Source organism: Anas platyrhynchos, chromosome 1 (assembly GCF_047663525.1).
Source record: "Anas platyrhynchos isolate ZD024472 breed Pekin duck chromosome 1, IASCAAS_PekinDuck_T2T, whole genome shotgun sequence".
In the NCBI taxonomy this organism is placed as follows: domain Eukaryota; kingdom Metazoa; phylum Chordata; class Aves; order Anseriformes; family Anatidae; genus Anas; species Anas platyrhynchos.
Window position 1 is genome coordinate 77,844,355 of NC_092587.1, and position 24,131 is coordinate 77,868,485.

The 24,131-nt window shown below is 47.8% G+C and overlaps 1 long non-coding RNA gene across 2 annotated transcripts in view; it reads right to left on the reverse strand.

Moving 5' to 3' along the window:
- The window catches only part of LOC101799909 (uncharacterized), an 87,543-nt gene that overhangs the window by 9,085 nt on the left and 54,327 nt on the right, over positions 1-24,131 (reverse strand). The gene's annotated exons all lie outside the window — the stretch shown is intronic.

Genomic DNA, 24,131 nt, shown 5'->3' on the forward strand with positions numbered 1-24,131 from the left:
GCAGGGGGAAGGGAAGAGGAAGAGAAGAAGGAGGATAAGGAGGAGATGGTACTGGAGGAGGATCTTTATGGGTCACTTCCAACTGGGGATATTCCATGATTCTGTGAGGTGGAGGAGAATCACACATAGAATCATTTTTGTTGTAAGAGACTTTAACTCTCATTGTTCTAGCGGTGGTGGAGGAGGCGGTGGTGGTGGTGGAGGAATTATTTCTAGACCTGTGGTACCATGAGTTGGACTTGGTGTTTCTTATATGTCCCTTCCAACTGGGGATATTCCATGATTCTATGCGGTGTAGGAGGATACATAGAATCATTATTATTAGAAAAGACCTTCAAGGACTTCGTTCTAGGTGGTGATGGAGGAGGAAGTGGTGTTGTTGGTGGTGGAGGAATTATTTTTAGAGCTGTGGTACCATGAGTTGGACTTGGTGTTCCTTATATGTCCCTTCCATCTGGGGATATTCCATGATTCTGAGCAGTGGAGGAGGATACATAAAATAATTATTGTTGAAAGAGTCCTTCAATGTCATCCTTTTAGACGGTGTTGGAGGAGGAGGTGTTGCTGGTGGTGGAGGAATGTTTTTTAGACCTGTGGTACCATGAGTTGGACTTGATGATCCTTAGGTGTCCCTTCCAACTGGGGATATTCCATGATTGTGTGTGGTGGAGGAGGATACATAGAATCATTATTGTTGGGAGAGACCTTCAAGGTCATCGTTCTAGGCGGTGGTGGAGGAGGAATTGATGTAGGTTGTGGAGGAATCATTTTTAAAGCTGTGGTACCATGAGATGTACTTGATAAACCTTATGTGTTCCGTCCAACTGGGGATGTTCCATGATTCTATGTGGTAAAAGAGGATACATAGAATCATTATTGTTGGAAGAGACCTTCAAGGTCATTGTTCTAGTTTTTGGTGGTGGAGGAGGCGGTGGTGGAGGAGGCGGTGGTGGTAGTGGTGGAGGAATTATTTTTAGACGTGTGGTACCATGAGTTGGAATTGGTGTTCCATATATGTCCCTTCCAACTGGGGATATTCCATGATTCTGTGTGGTGGAGGAGGATGTTGAAAGAGTCCTTCAATGTCATCCTTTTAGACGGTGTTGGAGGAGGAGGTGGTGCTGGTGGTGGAGGAATGTTTTTTAGACCTGTGGTACCATGAGTTGGACTTGATGATCCTTAGGTGTCCCTTCCAACTGGGGATATTCCGTGATTGTGTGTGGTGGAGGAGGATGCATAGAATCATTATTGTTGGGAGAGACCTTCAAGGTCATCGTTCTAGGCGGTGGTGGAGCAGGCGGTGGTGGTGGTGGTGGAGGAATCATTTTTAGACCTGTGGTACCATGAGTTGGACTTGGTGATCCTTATGTGTCTCTTCTAACTGGAGATATTCCATGGTTGTGTGTGGTGGAGGAGGATACATAGAATCATTATTGCTGGAAGAGTCTTTAAACATCAGTGTTCTAGCGGTGGTGGAGGAGGCGGTGGTGGTTGTGGTGGAGGAGGAATTATTTTTAGAGCTGTGGTACCATGAGTTGGAATTGGTCATCCTTATGGTCCCATCCAACTGGGGATATTCCATGATTCTATGTGGTGGAGGAGGATACATAGAATCATTATTGTTGGAAGAGACCTTCAATGGCGTCGTTTTAGACTGTGGTGGATGAGGAGATGATGGTTGTGGAGAAGGAATTTTTTTTGACCTGTGGTACCATGAGTTGGACTTAATGATCCTTATTTGTCCCTTCCAACTGGCGATATTCCATGATTGTGTGTGGTTGAGGAGGATACATAGAATCATTATTTTTGAGTAGTCCTTCAAGGTCATCGTTCTAGTTTTTGGTGGTGTAGAAGGCAGTGGTGGAGGAGGTGGTGGTGGTGGTTGGAGGAGAAGGAGGAGGACGTTTCCTACCCTGATTTTGTGATTTCTGTGATTCTGCGATTCTGATTCTGTGATTCTGTGATTCTGTGATTCTGTGATTTGAGCACGGGCTTCTGAAAAACATAAACAGGTCCTTGCAATCTCCCTGACTCTGTGGCTGTTTTTCTTCCTGGCCACCTTGCTCTCTGTGCCCCTCAGAAGGGCATGGTGGTATCAATGACCTTGAGCCCAGAGATGTCAGGAGCAATTGCCAGGAACCAGGTGTGTAAAGGTGGCTTCTGTGGGTGTGGTGTAAATGCCTGAAGTAACTAGGAAAATAAAACTAACATTCACACTTTTAAGGAAAAGGTACAGCATTGAAGAGGCTTTCAGGGTAGGGCATAACTGCATTATCTGAGCATTCCCTAGGCTCCCAACCTTAGATGCTATCGCGCTGGGGAAACTTGGTGTGCTAGCTCTAAGGAACACCACGGAGCGTGGAGTGGAGTGGAGACACCACGGCTAGGCTCTGTAATCAGGTGGGGCCTCGATTGTTCTTGTGCACAAAGCTGCACTTTTTGCCACCCTAAGCCAAAGACCTGTCATGTTTTGACAAATGCTGTACCCTAGTGTACTTTTTGCTCATTATAATATCATTATAATACCAAAACACACCTCCATCCCAAAAGCTACCCGCCTCCAAGGTGCGACCACCCCTCACTGAGCATGCGCTCTGAATTTCTCGGAGCCTATTACTTTAAACGGAGACGGGAAAACTTTACACCAATCATAACTAAGATATGCTTGACTAGAGCCACTCAAGCTCCACCTAAAAGATAGAAAATAATATAAATTGGCCCAAGAGAGAGGGGATGTTAGGGAAGATACCATCATCAGGGGAGATACCATCCCGAGGACATACAACATCCTTAGGACCTCCTGACTCCTGGGATCAGTTGATGGGCTGAGCCTCTCTTCTCCCCCCATTGGGACGCCTTTGGGTGAGATCTGAATATTTGCTTATAAATCTCTATAGCGTCTTTTATCCTTTTAACGTGTTTATTTCTACGCTGCGCACCTGTAACACCTGTAACACCTGTAACACCTATAACACCTATAATATCTGTAACACTTATAACATCTGTAACATCTATAACATCTATAACATCTGTAACATCTGTAACACCTACAACACCTATAACACCTGTAACATCTATAACATCTATAACACCTGTGTATTTCATGCATACTAGCTTGCTTTTGCAGATAGTCACTATCACCGGCAATCCAAAAGAACCTGATTATCAGTTGCTGTAATAAACCATACTTGATTGCATTGTGATAGCTCTCATTAATGCAACTAGGGTAAGGGTGGTTATCCGTGATAGTTCAGTGTTCTGAATCTAACCAGACCCCCAGACGGTTATTACGTTTTTGGTGAATGTCCGAACGGACCCCCAGTTTTGGTGAATGTCCGACTGGTTCAGTACTCTGAATCCAACCGGGCCCATAACGGTTAATCAGGTACACCCCTTTAACGCGACAGTGGGATGGTCAGGTCACGAGCGCTGCCCACCACTCAGACATGTAGTTCTAGTTCCGTTTGTGACTCAGTAGGACCATACAGCGTGGCTCTGTAAGGCAGCAGCTGGCTAGTCCTGGCATCATCATGACTCCCTGGTATACGTTGCCTGTCCCCTGATTGGCTGGCTTGCGATTGTTAGCTGTTTTGCAACAATTACGTCATAAAGAGAGGGTGTGCCTAATCCCTATCTAAGGGCCGAAGGGTGGCAGTGGGAGGCAGAGCGTTTGGGATGGCACATGGTGCAGCAGCTGGAAGAGGGAGAGGGAGAGCGAGAGGGAGAGGAAGAGGGAGAGGCAGAGGGAGAGGAAGAGGGAGAGGGAGAGGAAGAGGAAGAGGAAGAGGGAGAGGGAGAGGGAGAGGGAGAGGGAGAGGGAGAGGGAGAGGGAGAGGGAGAGGGAGAGGGAGAGGGAGAGGGAGAGGGAGAGGGAGAGGGAGAGGGAGAGGGAGAGGGAGAGGGAGAGGGAGAGGGGAAGGCGCAGGAGACAGAGGAGGAGGCAGAGAAGGAGGCAGAGGAGGCGGAGGAGTCAGAAGAGTAGGCAGAGGAGACAGAGGAGGAGGGAGAGAAGGAGGGAGAGGAAGAGGAGGAGGGAGAGAGAGAGGAGGAGGGAGAGGGAGAGAAAGAAAAAAGGGAGAGAAGGAGGAGCGAAAGGAGGAGGAGGATGACGATAACAAAAAGAACAAGGAGGCAGAGGTGGAAATGGTCATGGAGGAGGAGAAGAAGGAGGAGGTGGAGGTGGGGGCGGCAGCAGACAACGAGGAGAAAAATAGGTGGTGTTGGAGGCGGCAGCAGTGTTGGCTGTGGTGCTGGTGAAGGAGGCGGCAGCCGTAGTGGCGATGGTGGAGGAATAGGTGACAGGAGAGCAGGTGGTGGAGGAGCAGGGGGAAGGGAAGAGGAAGAGAAGAAGGAGGATAAGGAGGAGATGGTACTGGAGGAGGATCTTTATGGGTCACTTCCAACTGGGGATATTCCATGATTCTGTGTGGTGGAGGAGGATACATTGAATCATTATTGTTGGAAGAGTCTTTAAAGATCATTGTTATAGAAGTGGTGGAGTAGGAGGTGGTGGGGATGGTGGAGGAATTATATTTCGATCTGTGGTAACATGAATTGGACTTGATTGTCATTATGGATCCCATGCAACTGGGGATATTCCATGATTCTGTGTGGTGGAGGAGGATACATAGAATCATCATTGTTGGGAGAGACCTTTAGGGTCATCCTTCAATTTTTTGATTGTGTAGGAATCAGTGATGGAGGAGGCGGTGGTGGTGGTGGTGGAGGAGTAATTATTTTTAGACCTGTGGTACCATGAGTTGGACTTCATGATCCTTATGGGTCCCTTCCAACTGATGATATTGCATGGTTCTGTGTGGTAGAGGAGGATACGTAGAATAATTATTGTTGGAAGAGACCTTCAAGGTCATCGCTCTCGTCGGTGGTGGAGGAGGAGGTGCTTGTGCTGGTAGAGGAATTATTTTTAGATCACTGGTACCATGAGTTGGACTTGGTGATGCTTATATGTCCCTTCCAACTGGGGATATTCCATGATTCTGTGTGGTGTAGGAGGATACATAGAATCATTATTATTAGAAAAGACCTTCAAGGACTTCGTTCTAGGTGGTGATGGAGGAGGAAGTGGTGTTGGTGGTGGTGGAGGAATTATTTTTAGACCTGTGGTACCATGAGTTGGACTTGATGTTCCTTATATGTCCCTTCCATCTGGGGATATTCCATGATTCTGAGCAGTGGAGGAGGATACATAAAATAATTATTGTTGAAAGAGTCCTTCAATGTCATCCTTTTAGACGGTGTTGGAGGAGGAGGTGGTGCTGGTGGTGGAGGAATGTTTTTTAGACCTGTGGTACCATGAGTTGGACTTGATGATCCTTAGGTGTCCCTTCCAACTGGGGATATTCCGTGATTGTGTGTGGTGGAGGAGGATGCATAGAATCATTATTGTTGGGAGAGACCTTCAAGGTCATCGTTCTAGGCGGTGGTGGAGCAGGCGGTGGTGGTGGTGGTGGAGGAATCATTTTTAGACCTGTGGTACCATGAGTTGGACTTGGTGATCCTTATGTGTCTCTTCCAACTGGAGATATTCCATGGTTGTGTGTGGTGGAGGAGGATACATAGAATCATTATTGCTGGAAGAGTCTTTAAACATCAGTGTTCTAGCGGTGGTGGAGGAGGCGGTGGTGGTTGTGGTGGAGGAGGAATTATTTTTAGAGCTGTGGTACCATGAGTTGGAATTGGTCATCCTTATGGTCCCATCCAACTGGGGATATTCCATGATTGTGTGTGGTGGAGGAGGATACATAGAATCATTATTGTTGGAAGAGACCTTCAATGGCGTCGTTTTAGACTGTGGTGGATGAGGAGATGATGGTTGTGGAGAAGGAATTTTTTTTGACCTGTGGTACCATGAGTTGGACTTAATGATCCTTATTTGTCCCTTCCAACTGGCGATATTCCATGATTGTGTGTGGTTGAGGAGGATACATAGAATCATTATTTTTGAGTAGTCCTTCAAGGTCATCGTTCTAGTTTTTGGTGGTGTAGAAGGCAGTGGTGGAGGAGGCGGTGGTGGTGGTTGGAGGAGAAGGAGGAGGACGTTTCCTACCCTGATTTTGTGATTTCTGTGATTCTGCGATTCTGATTCTGTGATTCTGTGATTCTGTGATTCTGTGATTCTGTGATTTGAGCACGGGCTTCTGAAAAACATAAACAGGTCCTTGCAATCTCCCTGACTCTGTGGCTGTTTTTCTTCCTGGCCACCTTGCTCTCTGTGCCCCTCAGAAGGGCATGGTGGTATCAATGACCTTGAGCCCAGAGATGTCAGGAGCAATTGCCAGGAACCAGGTGTGTAAAGGTGGCTTCTGTGGGTGTGGTGTAAATGCCTGAAGTAACTAGGAAAATAAAACTAACATTCACACTTTTAAGGAAAAGGTACAGCATTGAAGAGGCTTTCAGGGTAGGGCATAACTGCATTATCTGAGCATTCCCTAGGCTCCCAACCTTAGATGCTATCGCGCTGGGGAAACTTGGTGTGCTAGCTCTAAGGAACACCACGGAGCGTGGAGTGGAGTGGAGACACCACGGCTAGGCTCTGTAATCAGGTGGGGCCTCGATTGTTCTTGTGCACAAAGCTGCACTTTTTGCCACCCTAAGCCAAAGACCTGTCATGTTTTGACAAATGCTGTACCCTAGTGTACTTTTTGCTCATTATAATATCATTATAATACCAAAACACACCTCCATCCCAAAAGCTACCCGCCTCCAAGGTGCGACCACCCCTCACTGAGCATGCGCTCTGAATTTCTCGGAGCCTATTACTTTAAACGGAGACGGGAAAACTTTACACCAATCATAACTAAGATATGCTTGACTAGAGCCACTCAAGCTCCACCTAAAAGATAGAAAATAATATAAATTGGCCCAAGAGAGAGGGGATGTTAGGGAAGATACCATCGTCAGGGGAGATACCATCCCGAGGACATACAACATCCTTAGGACCTCCTGACTCCTGGGATCAGTTGACGGGCTGAGCCTCTCTTCTCCCCCCATTGGGACGCCTTTGGGTGAGATCTGAATATTTGCTTATAAATCTCTATAGCGTCTTTTATCCTTTTAACGTGTTTATTTCTACGCTGCGCACCTGTAACACCTGTAACACCTGTAACACCTATAACACCTATAATATCTGTAACACTTATAACATCTGTAACATCTATAACATCTATAACATCTGTAACATCTGTAACACCTACAACACCTATAACACCTGTAACATCTATAACATCTATAACACCTGTGTATTTCATGCATACTAGCTTGCTTTTGCAGATAGTCACTATCACCGGCAATCCAAAAGAACCTGATTATCAGTTGCTGTAATAAACCATACTTGATTGCATTGTGATAGCTCTCATTAATGCAACTAGGGTAAGGGTGGTTATCCGTGATAGTTCAGTGTTCTGAATCTAACCAGACCCCCAGACGGTTATTACGTTTTTGGTGAATGTCCGAACGGACCCCCAGTTTTGGTGAATGTCCGACTGGTTCAGTACTCTGAATCCAACCGGGCCCATAACGGTTAATCAGGTACACCCCTTTAACGCGACAGTGGGATGGTCAGGTCACGAGCGCTGCCCACCACTCAGACATGTAGTTCTAGTTCCGTTTGTGACTCAGTAGGACCATACAGCGTGGCTCTGTAAGGCAGCAGCTGGCTAGTCCTGGCATCATCATGACTCCCTGGTATACGTTGCCTGTCCCCTGATTGGCTGGCTTGGGATTGTTAGCTGTTTTGCAACAATTACGTCATAAAGAGAGGGTGTGCCTAATCCCTATCTAAGGGCCGAAGGGTGGCAGTGGGAGGCAGAGTGTTTGGGATGGCACATGGTGCAGCAGCTGGAAGAGGGAGAGGGAGAGCGAGAGGGAGAGGAAGAGGGAGAGGCAGAGGGAGAGGAAGAGGGAGAGGGAGAGGAAGAGGGAGAGGGAGAGGGAGAGGGAGAGGGAGAGGGAGAGGGAGAGGGAGAGGGAGAGGGAGAGGGAGAGGGAGAGGGAGAGGGAGAGGGAGAGGGAGAGGGGAAGGCGCAGGAGACAGAGGAGGAGGCAGAGAAGGAGGCAGAGGAGGCGGAGGAATCAGAAGAGTAGGCAGAGGAGACAGAGGAGGAGGGAGAGAAGGAGGGAGAGGAAGAGGAGGAGGGAGAGAGAGAGGAGGAGGGAGAGGGAGAGAAAGAAAAAAGGGAGAGAAGGAGGAGCGAAAGGAGGAGGAGGATGACGATAACAAAAAGAACAAGGAGGCAGAGGTGGAAATGGTCATGGAGGAGGAGAAGAAGGAGGAGGTGGAGGTGGGCGCGGCAGCAGACAACGAGGAGAAAAATAGGTGGTGTTGGAGGCGGCAGCAGTGTTGGCTGTGGTGCTGGTGAAGGAGGCGGCAGCCGTAGTGGCGATGGTGGAGGAATAGGTGACAGGAGAGCAGGTGGTGGAGGAGCAGGGGGAAGGGAAGAGGAAGAGAAGAAGGAGGATAAGGAGGAGATGGTACTGGAGGAGGATCTTTATGGGTCACTTCCAACTGGGGATATTCCATGATTCTGTGTGGTGGAGGAGGATACATTGAATCATTATTGTTGGAAGAGTCTTTAAAGATCATTGTTATAGAAGTGGTGGAGTAGGAGGTGGTGGGGATGGTGGAGGAATTATATTTCGATCTGTGGTAACATGAATTGGACTTGATTGTCATTATGGATCCCATGCAACTGGGGATATTCCATGATTCTGTGTGGTGGAGGAGGATACATAGAATCATCATTGTTGGGAGAGACCTTTAGGGTCATCCTTCAATTTTTTGATTGTGTAGGAATCAGTGATGGAGGAGGCGGTGGTGGTGGTGGTGGAGGAGTAATTATTTTTAGACCTGTGGTACCATGAGTTGGACTTCATGATCCTTATGGGTCCCTTCCAACTGATGATATTGCATGGTTCTGTGTGGTAGAGGAGGATACATAGAATAATTATTGTTGGAAGAGACCTTCAAGGTCATCGCTCTCGTCGGTGGTGGAGGAGGAGGTGCTTGTGCTGGTAGAGGAATTATTTTTAGATCACTGGTACCATGAGTTGGACTTGGTGATGCTTATATGTCCCTTCCAACTGGGGATATTCCATGATTCTGTGTGGTGGAGGAGGACACATAGAATGATTTTTGTTGTAAGAGACTTTAACTCTCATTGTTCTAGCGGTGGTGGAGGAGGCGGTGGTGGTGGTGGAGGAATTATTTCTAGACCTGTGGTACCATGAGTTGGACTTGGTGTTTCTTATATGTCCCTTCCAACTGGGGATATTCCATGATTCTGTGCGGTGTAGGAGGATACATAGAGTCATTATTATTAGAAAAGACCTTCAAGGACTTCGTTCTAGGTGGTGATGGAGGAGGAAGTGGTGTTGGTGGTGGTGGAGGAATTATTTTTAGACGTGTGGTACCATGAGTTGGAATTGGTGTTCCATATATGTAAGTTCCAACTGGGGATATTTCACGATTCTGTGTGGTGGAGGAGGATGCATAGAATCATTATTGTTGGAAGAGACCTTCAAGGTCATTGTTCTAGTTTTTGGTGGTGGAGGAGGTGGTGGTGTAAGAGGCGGTGGTGGTGGTGGTGGAGGAATCATTTTTAGAACTGTGGTAGCATAAGTTGGACTTGATGATCCTTATGTTTCTCATCCAATTGGGGATATTCCATGATTCTATGTGGTGGAGGAGGATACATAGAATCACTATTGTTGGAAGAGTCTTTAAACATCATTGTTCTAGTGGTGGTGGAGGAGGCGGTGGTGGTTGTGGTGGAGGAGGAATTATTTTTAGACCTGTGGTACCATGAGTTGGAATTGGTCATCCTTATGGGTCCCATCCAACTGGGGATATTCCATGATTCTATATGGTGGAGGAGGATACATAGAATCATTATTGTTGGAAGAGACCTTCAATGACGTCGTTTTAGACGGTGGTGGATGAGGAGATGATGGTTGTGGAGAAGGAATTTTTTTTGACCTGTGGTACCATGAGTTGGACTTAATGATCCTTATGTGTCCCTTCCAACTGGCGATATTCCATGATTGTGTGTGGTTGAGGAGGATACATAGAATCATTATTTTTGAGTAGTCCTTCAAGGTCATCGTTCTAGTTTTTGGTGGTGTAGAAGGCAGTGGTGGAGGAGGTGGTGGTGGTGGTTGGAGGAGAAGGAGGAGGACGTTTCCTACCCTGATTTTGTGATTTCTGTGATTCTGCGATTCTGATTCTGTGATTCTGTGATTCTGTGATTTGAGCACGGGCTTCTGAAAAACATAAACAGGTCCTTGCAATCTCCCTGACTCTGCGGCTGGTTTTCTTCCTGGCCACCTTGATCTCTGTGCCCCTGAGAAGGGCATGGTGGTATCAATGACCTTGAGCCCAGAGATGTCAGGAGCAATTGCCAGGAACCAGGTGTGTAAAGGTGACTTCTGTGGATGGTCAGGTCACGAGCGCTGCCCACCACTCATACATGTAGTTGTAGTTCCGTTTGTGACTCAGTAGGACCATACACCGTGGCTCTGTAAGGCAGCAGCTGGCTAGTCCTAGCATCATCATGACTCCCTGGGATACGTTGCCTGTCCCCTGATTGGCTGGCTTGGGATTGTTAGCTGTTTTGCAACAATTACGTCATAAAGAGAGGGTGTGCCTAATCCCTATCTAAGGGCCGAAGGGTGGCAGTGGGAGGCAGAGCGTTTGGGATGGCACATGGTGCAGCAGCTGGAAGAGGGAGAGGGAGAGCGAGAGGGAGAGGAAGAGGGAGAGGCAGAGGGAGAGGCAGAGGGAGAGGAAGAGGAAGAGGAAGAGGAAGAGGAATAGGAAGAGGAAGAGGAAGTGGAGGCAGAAGAGTAGGCATCGGAGACAGAGGAGGAGGCAGAGAAGGAGGCAGAGGAGACAGAGGAGGCAGAAGAGGAGACAGGAGACAGAGGAGGAGTGAGAGAAGGAGGGAGAGGGAGAGAAAGAAAAAAGGGAGAGAAGGAGGAGCGAAAGGAGGAGGAGGATGACGATAACAAAAAGAACAAGGAGGCAGAGGTGGAAATGGTCATGGAGGAGGAGAAGAAGGAGGAGGTGGAGGTGGGGGCGGCAGCAGACAACGAGGAGAAAAATAGGTGGTGTTGGAGGCGGCAGCAGTGTTGGCTGTGGTGCTGGTGAAGGAGGCGGCAGCCGTAGTGGCGACGGTGGAGGAATAGGTGACAGAAGAGCAGGTGGTGGAGGAGCAGGGGGAAGGGAAGAGGAAGAGAAGAAGGAGGATTAGGTGGAGATGGTACTGGAGGAGGATCTTTATGGGTCACTTCCAACTGGGGATATTCCATGATTCTGTGTGGTGGAGGAGGACACATAGAATCAGTTTTGTTGTAAGAGACTTTAACTCTCATTGTTCTAGCGGTGGTGGAGGAGGCGGTGGTGGTGGTGGAGGAATTATTTTTAGATCACTGGTACCATGAGTTGGACTTGATGTTTCTTATATGTCCCTTCCAACTGGGGATATTCCATGATTCTGTGCGGTGTAGGAGGATACATAGAGTCATTATTATTAGAAAAGACCTTCAAGGACTTCGTTCTAGGTGGTGATGGAGGAGGAAGTGGTGTTGGTGGTGGTGGAGGAGTAATTATTTTTAGACCTGTGGTACCATGAGTTGGACTTGGTGTTCCTTATATGTCCCTTCCATCTGGGGATATTCCATGATTCTGAGCAGTGGAGGAGGATACATAAAATAATTATTGTTGAAAGAGTCCTTCAATGTCATCCTTTTAGACGGTGTTGGAGGAGGAGGTGGTGCTGGTGGTGGAGGAATGTTTTTTAGACCTGTGGTACCATGAGTTGGACTTGATGATCCTTATGTGTCCCTTCCAACTGGGGATATTCCGTGATTGTGTGTGGTGGAGGAGGATGCATAGAATCATTATTGTTGGGAGAGACCTTCAAGGTCATCGTTCTAGGCGGTGGTGGAGCAGGCGGTGGTGGTGGTGGTGGAGGAATCATTTTTAGACCTGTGGTACCATGAGTCGGACTTGGTGATCCTTATGTGTCTCTTCCAACTGGAGATATTCCATGGTTGTGTGTGGTGGAGGAGGATACATAGAATCATTATTGCTGGAAGAGACCTTCAAGGTCATTGTTCTAGTTTTTGGTGGTGGAGGAGGTGGTGGTGTAGGAGGCGGTAGTGGTGGTGGTGGAGGAATTATTTTTAGAGCTGTTGTACCATGAGTTGGACTTGGTGTTCCTTATATGTCCCTTCCAACTGGGCATCTTCCATGATTCTATGTGGTAAAGGAGGATACATGGAATCATTATTGTTGGAAGAGACTTTATATCTCATTGTTCTAGCGGTGGTGGTGGTGGTGGAGGAATCATTTTTAGAACTGTGGTAGCATAAGTTGGACTTGATGATCCTTATGTTTCTCATCCAATTGGGGATATTCCATGATTCTGTGTGGTGGAGGAGGATACATAGAATCACTATTGTTGGAAGAGTCTTTAAACATCATTGTTCTAGCGGTGGTGGAGGAGGCGGTGGTGGTTGTGGTGGAGGAGGAATTATTTTTAGACCTGTGGTACCATGAGTTGGAATTGGTCATCCTTATGGTCCCATCCAACTGGGGATATTCCATGATTCTATGTGGTGGAGGAGGATACATAGAATCATTACTGTAGGAAGAGACCTTCAATGGCGTCGTTTTAGACGGTGGTGGATGAGGAGATGATGGTTGTGGAGAAGGAATTTTTTTTGACCTGTGGTACCATGAGTTGGACTTAATGATCCTTATGTGTCCCTTCCAACTGGCGATATTCCATGATTGTGTGTGGTTGAGGAGGATACATAGAATCATTATTTTTGAGTAGTCCTTCAAGGTCATCGTTCTAGTTTTTGGTGGTGTAGAAGGCAGTGGTGGAGGAGGCCGTGTTGGTGGTTGGAGGAGAAGGAGGAGGACGTTTCCTACCCTGATTTTGTGATTTCTGTGATTCTGCGATTCTGATTCTGTGATTCTGTGATTCTGTGATTTGAGCACGGGCTTCTGAAAAACATAAACAGGTCCTTGCAATCTCCCTGACTCTGCGGCTGGTTTTCTTCCTGGCCACCTTGCTCTCTGTGCCCCTGAGAAGGGCATGGTGGTATCAATGACCTTGAGCCCAGAGATGTCAGGAGCAATTGCCAGGAACCAGGTGTGTAAAGGTGGCTTCTGTGGGATGGTCAGGTCACGAGCGCTGCCCACCACTCATACATGTAGTTCTAGTTCCGTTTGTGACTCAGTAGGACCATACAGCGTGGCTCTGTAAGGCAGCAGCTGGCTAGTCCTAGCATCATCATGACTCCCTGGGATACGTTGCCTGTCCCCTGATTGGCTGGCTTGGGATTGTTAGCTGTTTTGCAACAATTACGTCATAAAGAGAGGGTGTGCCTAATCCCTATCTAAGGGCCGAAGGGTGGCAGTGGGAGGCAGAGAGTTTGGGATGGCACATGGTGCAGCAGCTGGAAGAGGGAGAGGGAGAGCGAGAGGGAGAGGAAGAGGGAGAGGCAGAGGGAGAGGCAGAGGCAGAGGAAGAGGAAGAGGAAGAGGAAGAGGAAGAGGGAGAGGGAGAGGGAGAGGGGAAGGCGCAGGAGACAGAGGAGGAGGCAGAGAAGGAGGCAGAGGAGGAGGAGGAGTCAGAAGAGTAGGCAGAGTAGACAGAGGAGGAGGGAGAGAAGGAGGGAGAGGAAGAGGAGGAGGGAGCGAGAGAGGAGGAGGGAGAGGGAGAGAAAGAAAAAAGTGAGAGAAGGAGGAGCGAAAGGAGGAGGAGGATGACGATAACAAAAAGAACAAGGAGGCAGAGGTGGAAATGGTCATGGAGGAGGAGAAGAAGGAGGAGGTGGAGGTGGGGGCGGCAGCAGACAACGAGGAGAAAAATAGGTGGTGTTGGAGGCGGCAGCAGTGTTGGCTGTGGTGCTGGTGAAGGAGGCGGCAGCCGTAGTGGCGACGGTGGAGGAATAGGTGACAGAAGAGCAGGTGGTGGAGGAGCAGGGGGAAGGTAAGAGGAAGAGAAGAAGGAGGATTAGGAAGAGATGGTACTGGAGGAGGATCTTTATGGGTCACTTCCAACTGGGGATATTCCATGATTCTGTGTGGTGGAGGAGGACACATAGAATCATTTTTGTTGTAAGAGACATTAACTCTCATTGTTCTAGCGGTGGAGGAGGAGGTGCTTGTGCTGGTAGAGGAATTATTTTTAGATCACTGGTACCATGAGTTGGACTTGGTGTTTCTTATATGTCCCTTCCAACTGGGGATATTCCATGATTCTGTGCGGTGTAAGAGGATACATAGAGTCATTATTATTAGAAAAGACCTTCAAGGACTTCGTTCTAGGTGGTGATGGAGGAGGAAGTGGTGTTGGTGGTGGTGGAGGAATTATTTTTAGACCTGTGGTACCATGAGTTGGACTTGGTGTTCCTTATATGTCCCTTCCATCTGGGGATATTCCATGATTCTGAGCAGTGGAGGAGGATACATAAAATAATTATTGTTGAAAGAGTCCTTCAACGTCATCCTTTTAGACGGTGTTGGAGGAGGAGTTGTTGCTGGTGGTGGAGGAATGTTTTTTAGACCTGTGGTACCATGAGTTGGACTTGATGATCCTTAGGTGTCCCTTCCAACTGGGGATATTCCGTGATTGTGTGTGGTGGAGGAGGATACATAGAATCATTATTGTTTGGAGAGACCTTCAAGGTCATCGTTCTAGGCGGTGGTGGAGCAGGCGGTGGTGGTGGTGGTGGAGGAATCATTTTTAGACCTGTGGTACCATGAGTTGGACTTGGTGATTCTTATGTGTCTCTTCCAACTGGGGATATTCCATGGTTGTGTGTGGTGGAGGAGGATACATAGAATCATTATTCTTGGGAGAGACCTTCAAGGACATCGTTCTACGCGGTGGTGGAGGAGGAATTAATGTCGGTTGTGGAGGAATAATTTTTAAAGCTGTGGTACCATGAGATGTACTTGATAAACCTTATGTAATCCATCCAACTGGGGATATTCCATGATTCTATGTGGTAAAAGAGGATACATAGAATCATTATTGTTGGAAGAGACCTTCAAGGTCATTGTTCTAGTTTTTGGTGGTGGAGGAGTTGGTGGTGTAGGAGGCGGTAGTGGTGGTGGTAGAGGAATTATTTTTAGAGCTGTGGTACCATGAGTTGGACTTGGTGTTCCTTATATGTCCCTTCCAACTGGGCATCTTCCATGATTCAATGTGGTAAAGGAGGATACATGGAATCATTACTGTTGGAAGAGACTTTAAATCTCATTGTTCTAGCGGTGTTGGTGGTGGTGGTGGAGGAATCATTTTTAGAACTGTGGTAGCATAAGTTGGACTTGATGATCCTTATGTGTCCCTTCCAACTGGGGATATTCCATGATTGTGTGTGGTGGAGGAGGATACATAGAATCACTATTGTTGGAAGAGTCTTTAAACATCATTGTTCTAGCGGTGGTGGAGGAGGCGGTGGTGGTTGTGGTGGAGGAGGAATTATTTTTAGACCTGTGGTACCATGAGTTGGAATTAGTCATCCTTATGGTCCCATCCAACTGGGGATATTCCATGATTCTATGTGGTAAAAGAGGATACATAGAATCATTATTGTTGGGAGAGACCTTCAAGGTTATTGTTCTAGGCGGTGGTGGAGGAGGAATTGATGTAGGTTGTGGAGGAATAATTTATAAAGCTGTGGTACCACGAGATGTACTTGATAAATCTTATGTGTTCCGTCCAACTGGGGATATTCCATGATTCTATGTGGTAAAAGAGGATGCATGTAATCATTATTGTTGGAAGAGACCTTCAAGGTCATTGTTCTAGTTTTTGGTGGTGGAGGAGGCGGTGGTGGAGGAGGTGGTGGTGGTAGTGGTGGAGGAGGTATTATTTTTAGACCTGTGGTACCATGAGTTGGAATTAGTCATCCTTATGGTCCCATCCAACTGGGGATATTCCATGATTCTATGTGGTGGAGGAGGATATATAGAATCATTTTTGTCTGAAGAGACCTTCAGTGACGTCGTTTTAGACGGTGGTGGATGAGGAGATGATGGTTGTGGAGAAGGAATTTTTTTTGACCTGTGGTACCATGAGTTGGAATTAATGATCCTTATGTGTCCCTTCCAACTGGCGATATTCCATGATTGTGTGTGGTTGAGGAGGATACATAGAATCATTATTTTTGAGTAGTCCTTCAAGGTCATCGTTCTAGTTTTTGGTGGTGTAGAAGGCAGTGGTGGAGGAGGCGGTGTTGGTGGTTGGAGGAGAAGGAGGAGGACGTTTCCTACCCTGATTTTGTGATTTCTGTGATTCTGCGATTCTGATTCTGTGATTCTGTGATTCTGTGATTTGAGCACGGGCTTCTGAAAAACATAAACAGGTCCTTGCAATCTCCCTGACTCTGCGGCTGGTTTTCTTCCTGGCCACCTTGCTCTCTGTGCCCCTGAGAAGGGCATGGTGGTATCAATGACCTTGAGCCCAGAGATGTCAGGAGCAATTGCCAGGAACCAGGTGTGTAAAGGTGGCTTCTGTGGGATGGTCAGGTCAGGAGCGCTGCCCACCACTCATACATGTAGTTCTAGTTCCGTTTGTGACTCAGTAGGACCATACAGCGTGGCTCTGTAAGGCAGCAGCTGGCTAGTCCTGGCATCATCATGACTCCCTGGGATACGTTGCCTGTCCCCTGATTGGCTGGCTTGCGATTGTTAGCTGTTTTGCAACAATTACGTCATAAAGAGAGGGTGTGCCTAATCCCTATCTAAGGGCCGAAGGGTGGCAGTGGGAGGCAGAGCGTTTGGGATGGCACATGGTGCAGCAGCTGGAAGAGGGAGAGGGAGAGCGAGAGGGAGAGGAAGAGGCAGAGGGAGAGGGAGAGGAAGAGGAAGAGGAAGAGGAAGAGGAAGAGGAAGAGGAAGAGGAAGAGGAAGAGGAAGAGGAGGCAGAAGAGTAGGCATCGGAGACAGAGGAGGAGGCAGAGAAGGAGGCAGAGGAGGTGGAGGAGGCAGAAGAAGAGACAGGAGACAGAGGTGGAGGGAGAGAGAGATGAGGAGGGAGAGGGAGAGAAAGAAAAAAGGGAGAGAAGGAGGAGCGAAAGGAGGAGGAGGATGACGATAACAAAAAGAACAAGGAGGCAGAGGTGGAAATGGTCATGGAGGAGGAGAAGAAGGAGGAGGTGGAGGTGGGGGCGGCAGCAGACAACGAGGAGAAAAATAGGTGGTGGTGGAGGCGGCAGCAGTGTTGGCTGTGGTGCTGGTGAAGGAGGCGGCAGCCGTAGTGGCGACGGTGGAGGAATAGGTGACAGAAGAGCAGGTGGTGGAGGAGCAGGGGGAAGGGAAGAGGAAGAGAAGAAGGAGGATTAGGAGGAGATGGTACTGGAGGAGGATCTTTATGGGTCACTTCCAACTGGGGATATTCCATGATTCTGTGTGGTGGAGGAGGATACATTGAATCATTATTGTTGGAGGAGACTTTAAAGATCATTGTTATAGAAGTGGTGGAGTAGGAGGTGGTGGGGGTGGTGGAGGAATTATATTTCGATCTGTGGTAACATGATTTGGACTTGATTGTCATTATGGATCCCATGCAACTGGGGATATTCCATGATTCTGTGTGGTGGAGGAAGATACATAGAATCATTATTGATGGGAGAGACCTTTAGGGTCATCCTTCAATTTTTTGATTGTGTAGGAATCAGTGATGGAGGAGGCGGTGGTGGTGGTGGTGGAGGAGTAAGTATTTTTAGACCTGTGGTACCATGAGTTGGACTTCATGATCCTTATGGGTCCCTTCCAACTGATGATATTGCATGGTTCTGTGTGGTAGAGGAGGATACGTAGAATAATTATTGTTGGAAGAGACCTTCAAGGTCATCGCTCTCGTTGGTGGTGGAGGAGGAGGTGCTTGTGCTGGTAGAGGAATTATTTTTAGATCACTGGTACCATGAGTTGGACTTGGTGATGCTTATATGTCCCTTCCAACTGGGGATATTCCATGATTCTGTGAGGTGGAAGAGGACACATAGAATCATTTTTGTTGTAAGAGACTTTAACTCTCATTGTTCTAGCGGTGGTGGAGGAGGCGGTGGTGGTGGTGGAGGAATTATTTCTAGACCTGTGGTACCATGAGTTGGACTTGGTGTTTCTTATATGTCCCTTCCAACTGGGGATATTCCATGATTCTGTGCGGTGTAGGAGCATACATAGAGTCATTATTATTAGAAAAGACCTTCAAGGACTTCGTTCTAGGTGGTGATGGAGGAGGAAGTGGTGTTGGTGGAGGAATTATTTTTAGACCTGTGGTACCATGAGTTGGACTTGGTGTTCCTTATATGTCCCTTCCATCTGGGGATATTCCATGATTCTGAGCAGTGGAGGAGGATACATAAAATAATTATTGTTGAAAGAGTCCTTCAACGTCATCCTTTTAGACGGTGTTGGAGGAGGAGGTGGTGCTGGTGGTGGAGGAATATTTTTTAGACCTGTGGTACCATGAGTTGGACTTGATGATCCTTAGGTGTCCCTTCCAACTGGGGATATTCCATGATTGTGTGTAGTGGAGGAGGATACATAGAATCATTATTGTTGGGAGAGACCTTCAAGGTCATCGTTCTAGGCGGTGGTGGAGCAGGCGGTGGTGCTGGTGGTGGAGGAATTATTTTTAGACCTGTGGTACCATGAGTTGGACTTGGTGTTCCTTATATGTCCCTTCCATCTGGGGATATTCCATGATTCTGAGCAGTGGAGGAGGATACATAAAATAATTATTGTTGAAAGAGTCCTTCAATGTCATCCTTTTAGACGGTGTTGGAGGAGGAGGTGGTGCTGGTGGTGGAGGAATGTTTTTTAGACCTGTGGTACCATGAGTTGGACTTGATGATCCTTAGGTGTCCCTTCCAACTGGGGATATTCCATGATTGTGTGTGGATGAGGAGGATACATAGAATCATTATTGTTGGGAGAGACCTTCAAGGTCATCGTTCTAGGCGGTGGTGGAGCAGGCGGTGTTGGTGGTGGTGGAGGAATCATTTTTAGACCTGTGGTACCATGAGTTGGACTTGGTGATCCTTATGTGTCTCTTCCAACTGGGGATATTCCATGGTTGTGTGTGGTGGAGGAGGATACATAGAATCATTATTGTTGGGAGAGACCTTCAAGGACATCGTTCTACGCGGTGGTGGAGGAGGAATTGATGTAGGTTGTGGAGGAATTATTTTTAAAGTTGTGGTACCATGAGATGTACTTGATAAACCTTATGTGTTCCGTCCAACTGGGGATATTCCATGATTCTATGGGGTAAAAGAGGATACATAGAATCATTATTGTTGGAAGAGACCTTCAAGGTCATTGTTCTAGTTTTTGGTGGTGGAGGAGGCGGTGGTGGAGGAGGCGGTGGTGGTAGTGGTGGAGGAGGAATTATTTTTAGACCTGTGGTACCATGAGTTGGAATTGGTCATCCTTATGGTCCCATCCAACTGGGGATATTCCATGATTCTATGTGGTGGAGGAGGATACATAGAATCATTATTGTTGGAAGAGACCTTCAATGACGTCGTTTTAGACGGTGGTGGATGAGGAGATGATGGTTGTGGAGAAGGAATTTTTTTTGACCTGTGGTACCATGAGTTGGACTTAATGATCCTTATGTGTCCCTTCCAACTGGCGATATTCCATGATTGTGTGTGGTTGAGGAGGATACATAGAATCATTATTTTTGAGTAGTCCTTCAAGGTCATCATTCTAGTTTTTGGTGGTGTAGAAGGCAGTGGTGGAGAAGGCGGTGGTGGTGGTTGGAGGAGAAGGAGGAGGACGTGTCCTACCCTGATTTTGTGATTTCTGTGATTCTGATTCTGTGATTCTGTGATTCTGTGATTTGAGCACGGGCTTCTGAAAAACATAAACAGGTCCTTGCAATCTCCCTGACTCTGCGGCTGGTTTTCTTCCTGGCCACCTTGCTCTCTGTGCCCCTGAGAAGGGCATGGTGGTATCAATGACCTTGAGCCCAGAGATGTCAGGAGCAATTGCCAGGAACCAGGTGTGTAAAGGTGGCTTCTGTGGGATGGTCAGGTCAGGAGCGCTGCCCACCACTCATACATGTAGTTCTAGTTCCGTTTGTGACTCAGTAGGACCATACAGCGTGGCTCTGTAAGGCAGCAGCTGGCTAGTCCTAGCATCATCATGACTCCCTGGGATACGTTCCTGTCCCCTGATTGGCTTGGGATTGTTAGCTGTTTTGCAACAATTACGTCATAAAGAGAGGGTGTGCCTAATCCCTATCTAAGGGCCGAAGGGTGGCAGTGGGAGGCAGAGCGTTTGGGATGGCACATGGTGCAGCAGCTGGAAGAGGGAGAGGGAGAGCGAGAGGGAGAGGAAGAGGGAGAGGCAGAGGGAGAAAAAGAGGAAGAGGGAGAGGAAGAGGAAGAGGAAGTGGAGGCAGAAGAGTAGGCAGAGGAGACAGAGGAGGAGGCAGAGAAGGAGGCAGAGGAGGTGGAGGAGGCAGAAGAGGAGACAGGAGACAGAGGAGGAGGGAGAGAGAGAGGAGGAGGGAGAGGGAGAGAAAGAAAAAAGGGAGAGAAGGAGGAGCGAAAGGAGGAGGAGGATGACGATAACAAAAAGAACAAGGAGGCAGAGGTGGTAATGGTCATGGAGGAGGAGAAGAAGGAGGAGTTGGAGTTGGGGGCGGCAGCAGACAACGAGGAGAAAAATAGGGGCTGTTGGAGGCAGCAGCAGTGTTGGCTGTGGTGCTGGTGAAGGAGGCGGCAGCCGTAGTGGCGACGGTGGAGGAATAGGTGACAGAAGAGCAGGTGGTGAGGAGGAGGGGGAAGGGAAGAGGAAGGGAAGAAGGAGGATTAGGAGGAGATGGTACTGGAGGAGGATCTTTATGGGTCACTTCCAACTGGGGATATTCCATGATTCTGTGTGGTGGAGGAGGATACATTGAATCATTATTGTTGGAGGAGACTTTAAAGATCATTGTTATAGAAGTGGTGGAGTAGGAGGTGGTGGGGGTGGTGGAGGAATTATATTTCGATCTGTGGTAACATGATTTGGACTTGATTGTCATTATGGATCCCATGCAACTGGGGATATTCCATGATTCTGTGTGGTGGAGGAAGATACATAGAATCATTATTGTTGGGAGAGACCTTCAAGGTCATCGTTCTAGGCGGTGGTGGAGCAGGCGATGTTGGTGGTGTTGGAGGAATCATTTTTAGACCTGTGGTACCATGAGTTGGACTTGGTGATCCTTATGTGTCTCTTCCATCTGGGGATATTCCATGGTTGTGTGTGGTGGAGGAGGATACATAGAATCATTATTGTTGGGAGAGACCTTCAAGGACATCGTTCTACGCGGTGGTGGAGGAGGAATTGATGTAGGTTGTGGAGGAATAATTTTTAAAGCTGTGGTACCATGAGATGTACTTGATAAACCTTATGTGTTCCGTCCAACTGGGGATATTCCATGATTCTATGTGGTAAAAGAGGATACATAGAATCATTATTGTTGGAAGAGACCTTCAAGGTCATTGTTCTAGTTTTTGGTGGTGGAGGAGGTGGTGGTGTAGGAGGTGGTAGTGGTGGTGGTGGAGGAAATATTTTTAGAGCTGTGGTACCATGAGTTGGACTTGGTGTTCCTTATATGTCCCTTCCAACTGGGCATCTTCCATGATTCTATGTGGTAAAGGAGGATACATGGAATCATTATTGTTGGAAGAGACTTTAAATCTCATTGTTCTAGCGTTGGTGGTGGTGGTGGAGGAATCATTTTTAGAACTGTGGTAGCATAAGTTGGACTTGATGATCCTTATGTTTCTCATCCAATTGGGGATATTCCATGATTCTATGTGGTGGAGGAGGATACATAGAATCACTATTGTTGGAAGAGTCTTTAAACATCATTGTTCTAGCGGTGGTGGAGGAGGCGGTGGTGGTTGTGGTGGAGGAGGAATTATTTTTAGACCTGTGGTACCATGAGTTGGAATTGGTCATCCTTATGGTCCCATCCAACTGGGGATATTCCATGATTCTATGTGGTGGAGGAGGATACATAGAATCATTATTGTTGGAAGAGACCTTCAATGACGTCGTTTTAGACGGTGGTGGATGAGGAGATGATGGTTGTGGTGGAGGAATTATTTCTAGACCTGTGGTACCATGAGTTGGACTTAATGATCCTTATGTGTCCCTTCCAACTGGCGATATTCCATGATTGTTTGTGATTGAGGAGGATACATAGAATCATTATTTTTGAGTAGTCCTTCAAGGTCATCGTTCTAGTTTTTGGTGGTGTAGAAGGCAGTGGTGGAGGAGGCGGTGGTGGTGGTTGGAGGAGAAGGAGGAGGACGTTTCCTACCCTGATTTTGTGATTTCTGTGATTCTGCGATTCTGATTCTGTGATTCTGTGATTCTGTGATTTGAGCACGGGCTTCTGAAAAACATAAACAGGTCCTTGCAATCTCCCTGACTCTGCGGCTGGTTTTCTTCCTGGCCACCTTGCTCTCTGTGCCCCTGAGAAGGGCATGGTAGTATCAATGACCTTGAGCCCAGAGATGTCAGGAGCAATTGCCAGGAACCAGGTGTGTAAAGGTGGCTTCTGTGGGATGGTCAGGTCAGGAGCGCTGCCCACCACTCATACATGTAGTTCTAGTTCCGTTTGTGACTCAGTAGGACCATACAGCGTGGCTCTGTAAGGCAGCAGCTGGCTAGTCCTAGCATCATCATGACTCCCTGGGATACGTTGCCTGTCCCCTGATTGGCTGGCTTGGGATTGTTAGCTGTTTTGCAACAATTACGTCATAAAGAGAGGGTGTGCCTAATCCCTATCTAAGGGCCGAAGGGTGGCAGTGGGAGGCAGAGCGTTTGGGATGGCACATGGTGCAGCAGCTGGAAGAGGGAGAGGGAGAGCGAGAGGGAGAGGAAGAGGGAGAGGCAGAGGGAGAGGAAGAGGAAGAGGGAGAGTAAGAGGAAGTGGGAGAGGGAGAGGGACAGGGACAGGGACAGTGACAGGGACAGGGACAGGGACAGGGACAGGGACAGGGGAAGGCGCAGGAGACAGAGGAGGAGGCAGAGAAGAAGGCAGAGGAGGCGGAGGAGTCAGAAGAGTAGGCAGAGGAGACAGAGGAGGAGGGAGAGAAGGAGGGAGAGGAAGAGGAGGAGGGAGAGAGAGAGGAGGAGGGAGAAGGAGAGAAAGAAAAAAGGGAGAGAAGGAGGAGCGAAAGGAGGAGGTGGATGACGATAACAAAAAGAACAAGGAGGCAGAGGTGGAAATGGTCATGGAGGAGGAGAAGAAGGAGGAGGTGGAGTTGGGGGCGGCAGCAGACAACGAGGAGAAAAATAGGTGGTGTTGGAGGCGGCAGCAGTGTTGGCTGTGGTGCTGGTGAAGGAGGCGGCAGCCGTAGTGGCGACGGTGGAGGAATAGGTGACAGAAGAGCAGGTGGTGGAGGAGCAGGGGGAAGGGAAGAGGAAGAGAAGAAGGAGGATTAGGAGGAGATGGTACTGGAGGAGGATCTTTATGGGTCACTTCCAACTGGGGATATTCCATGATTCTGTGTGGTGGAGGAGGATACATTGAATCATTATTGTTGGAAGAGTCTTTAAAGATCATTGTTATAGAAGTGGTGGAGTAGGAGGTGGTGGGGATGGTGGAGGAATTATATTTCGATCTGTGGTAACATGAATTGGACTTGATTGTCATTATGGATCCCATGCAACTGGGGATATTCCATGATTCTGTGTGGTGGAGGAGGATACATAGAATCATCATTGTTGGGAGAGACCTTTAGGGTCATCCTTCAATTTTTTGATTGTGTAGGAATCAGTGATGGAGGAGGCGGTGGTGGTGGTGGTGGAGGAGGAATTATTTTTAGACCTGTGGTACCATGAGTTGGACTGCATGATCTTTATGTGTCCCTTCCAACTGATGATATTGCATGGTTCTGTGTGGTAGAGGAGGATACCTAGAATCATTATTGTTGGAAGAGACCTTCAAGGTCATCGCTCTCGTCGGTGGTGGAGGAGGAGGTGCTTGTGCTGGTAGAGGAATTATTTTTAGATCACTGGTACCATGAGTTGGACTTGGTGATGCTTATATGTCCCTTCCAACTGGGGATAT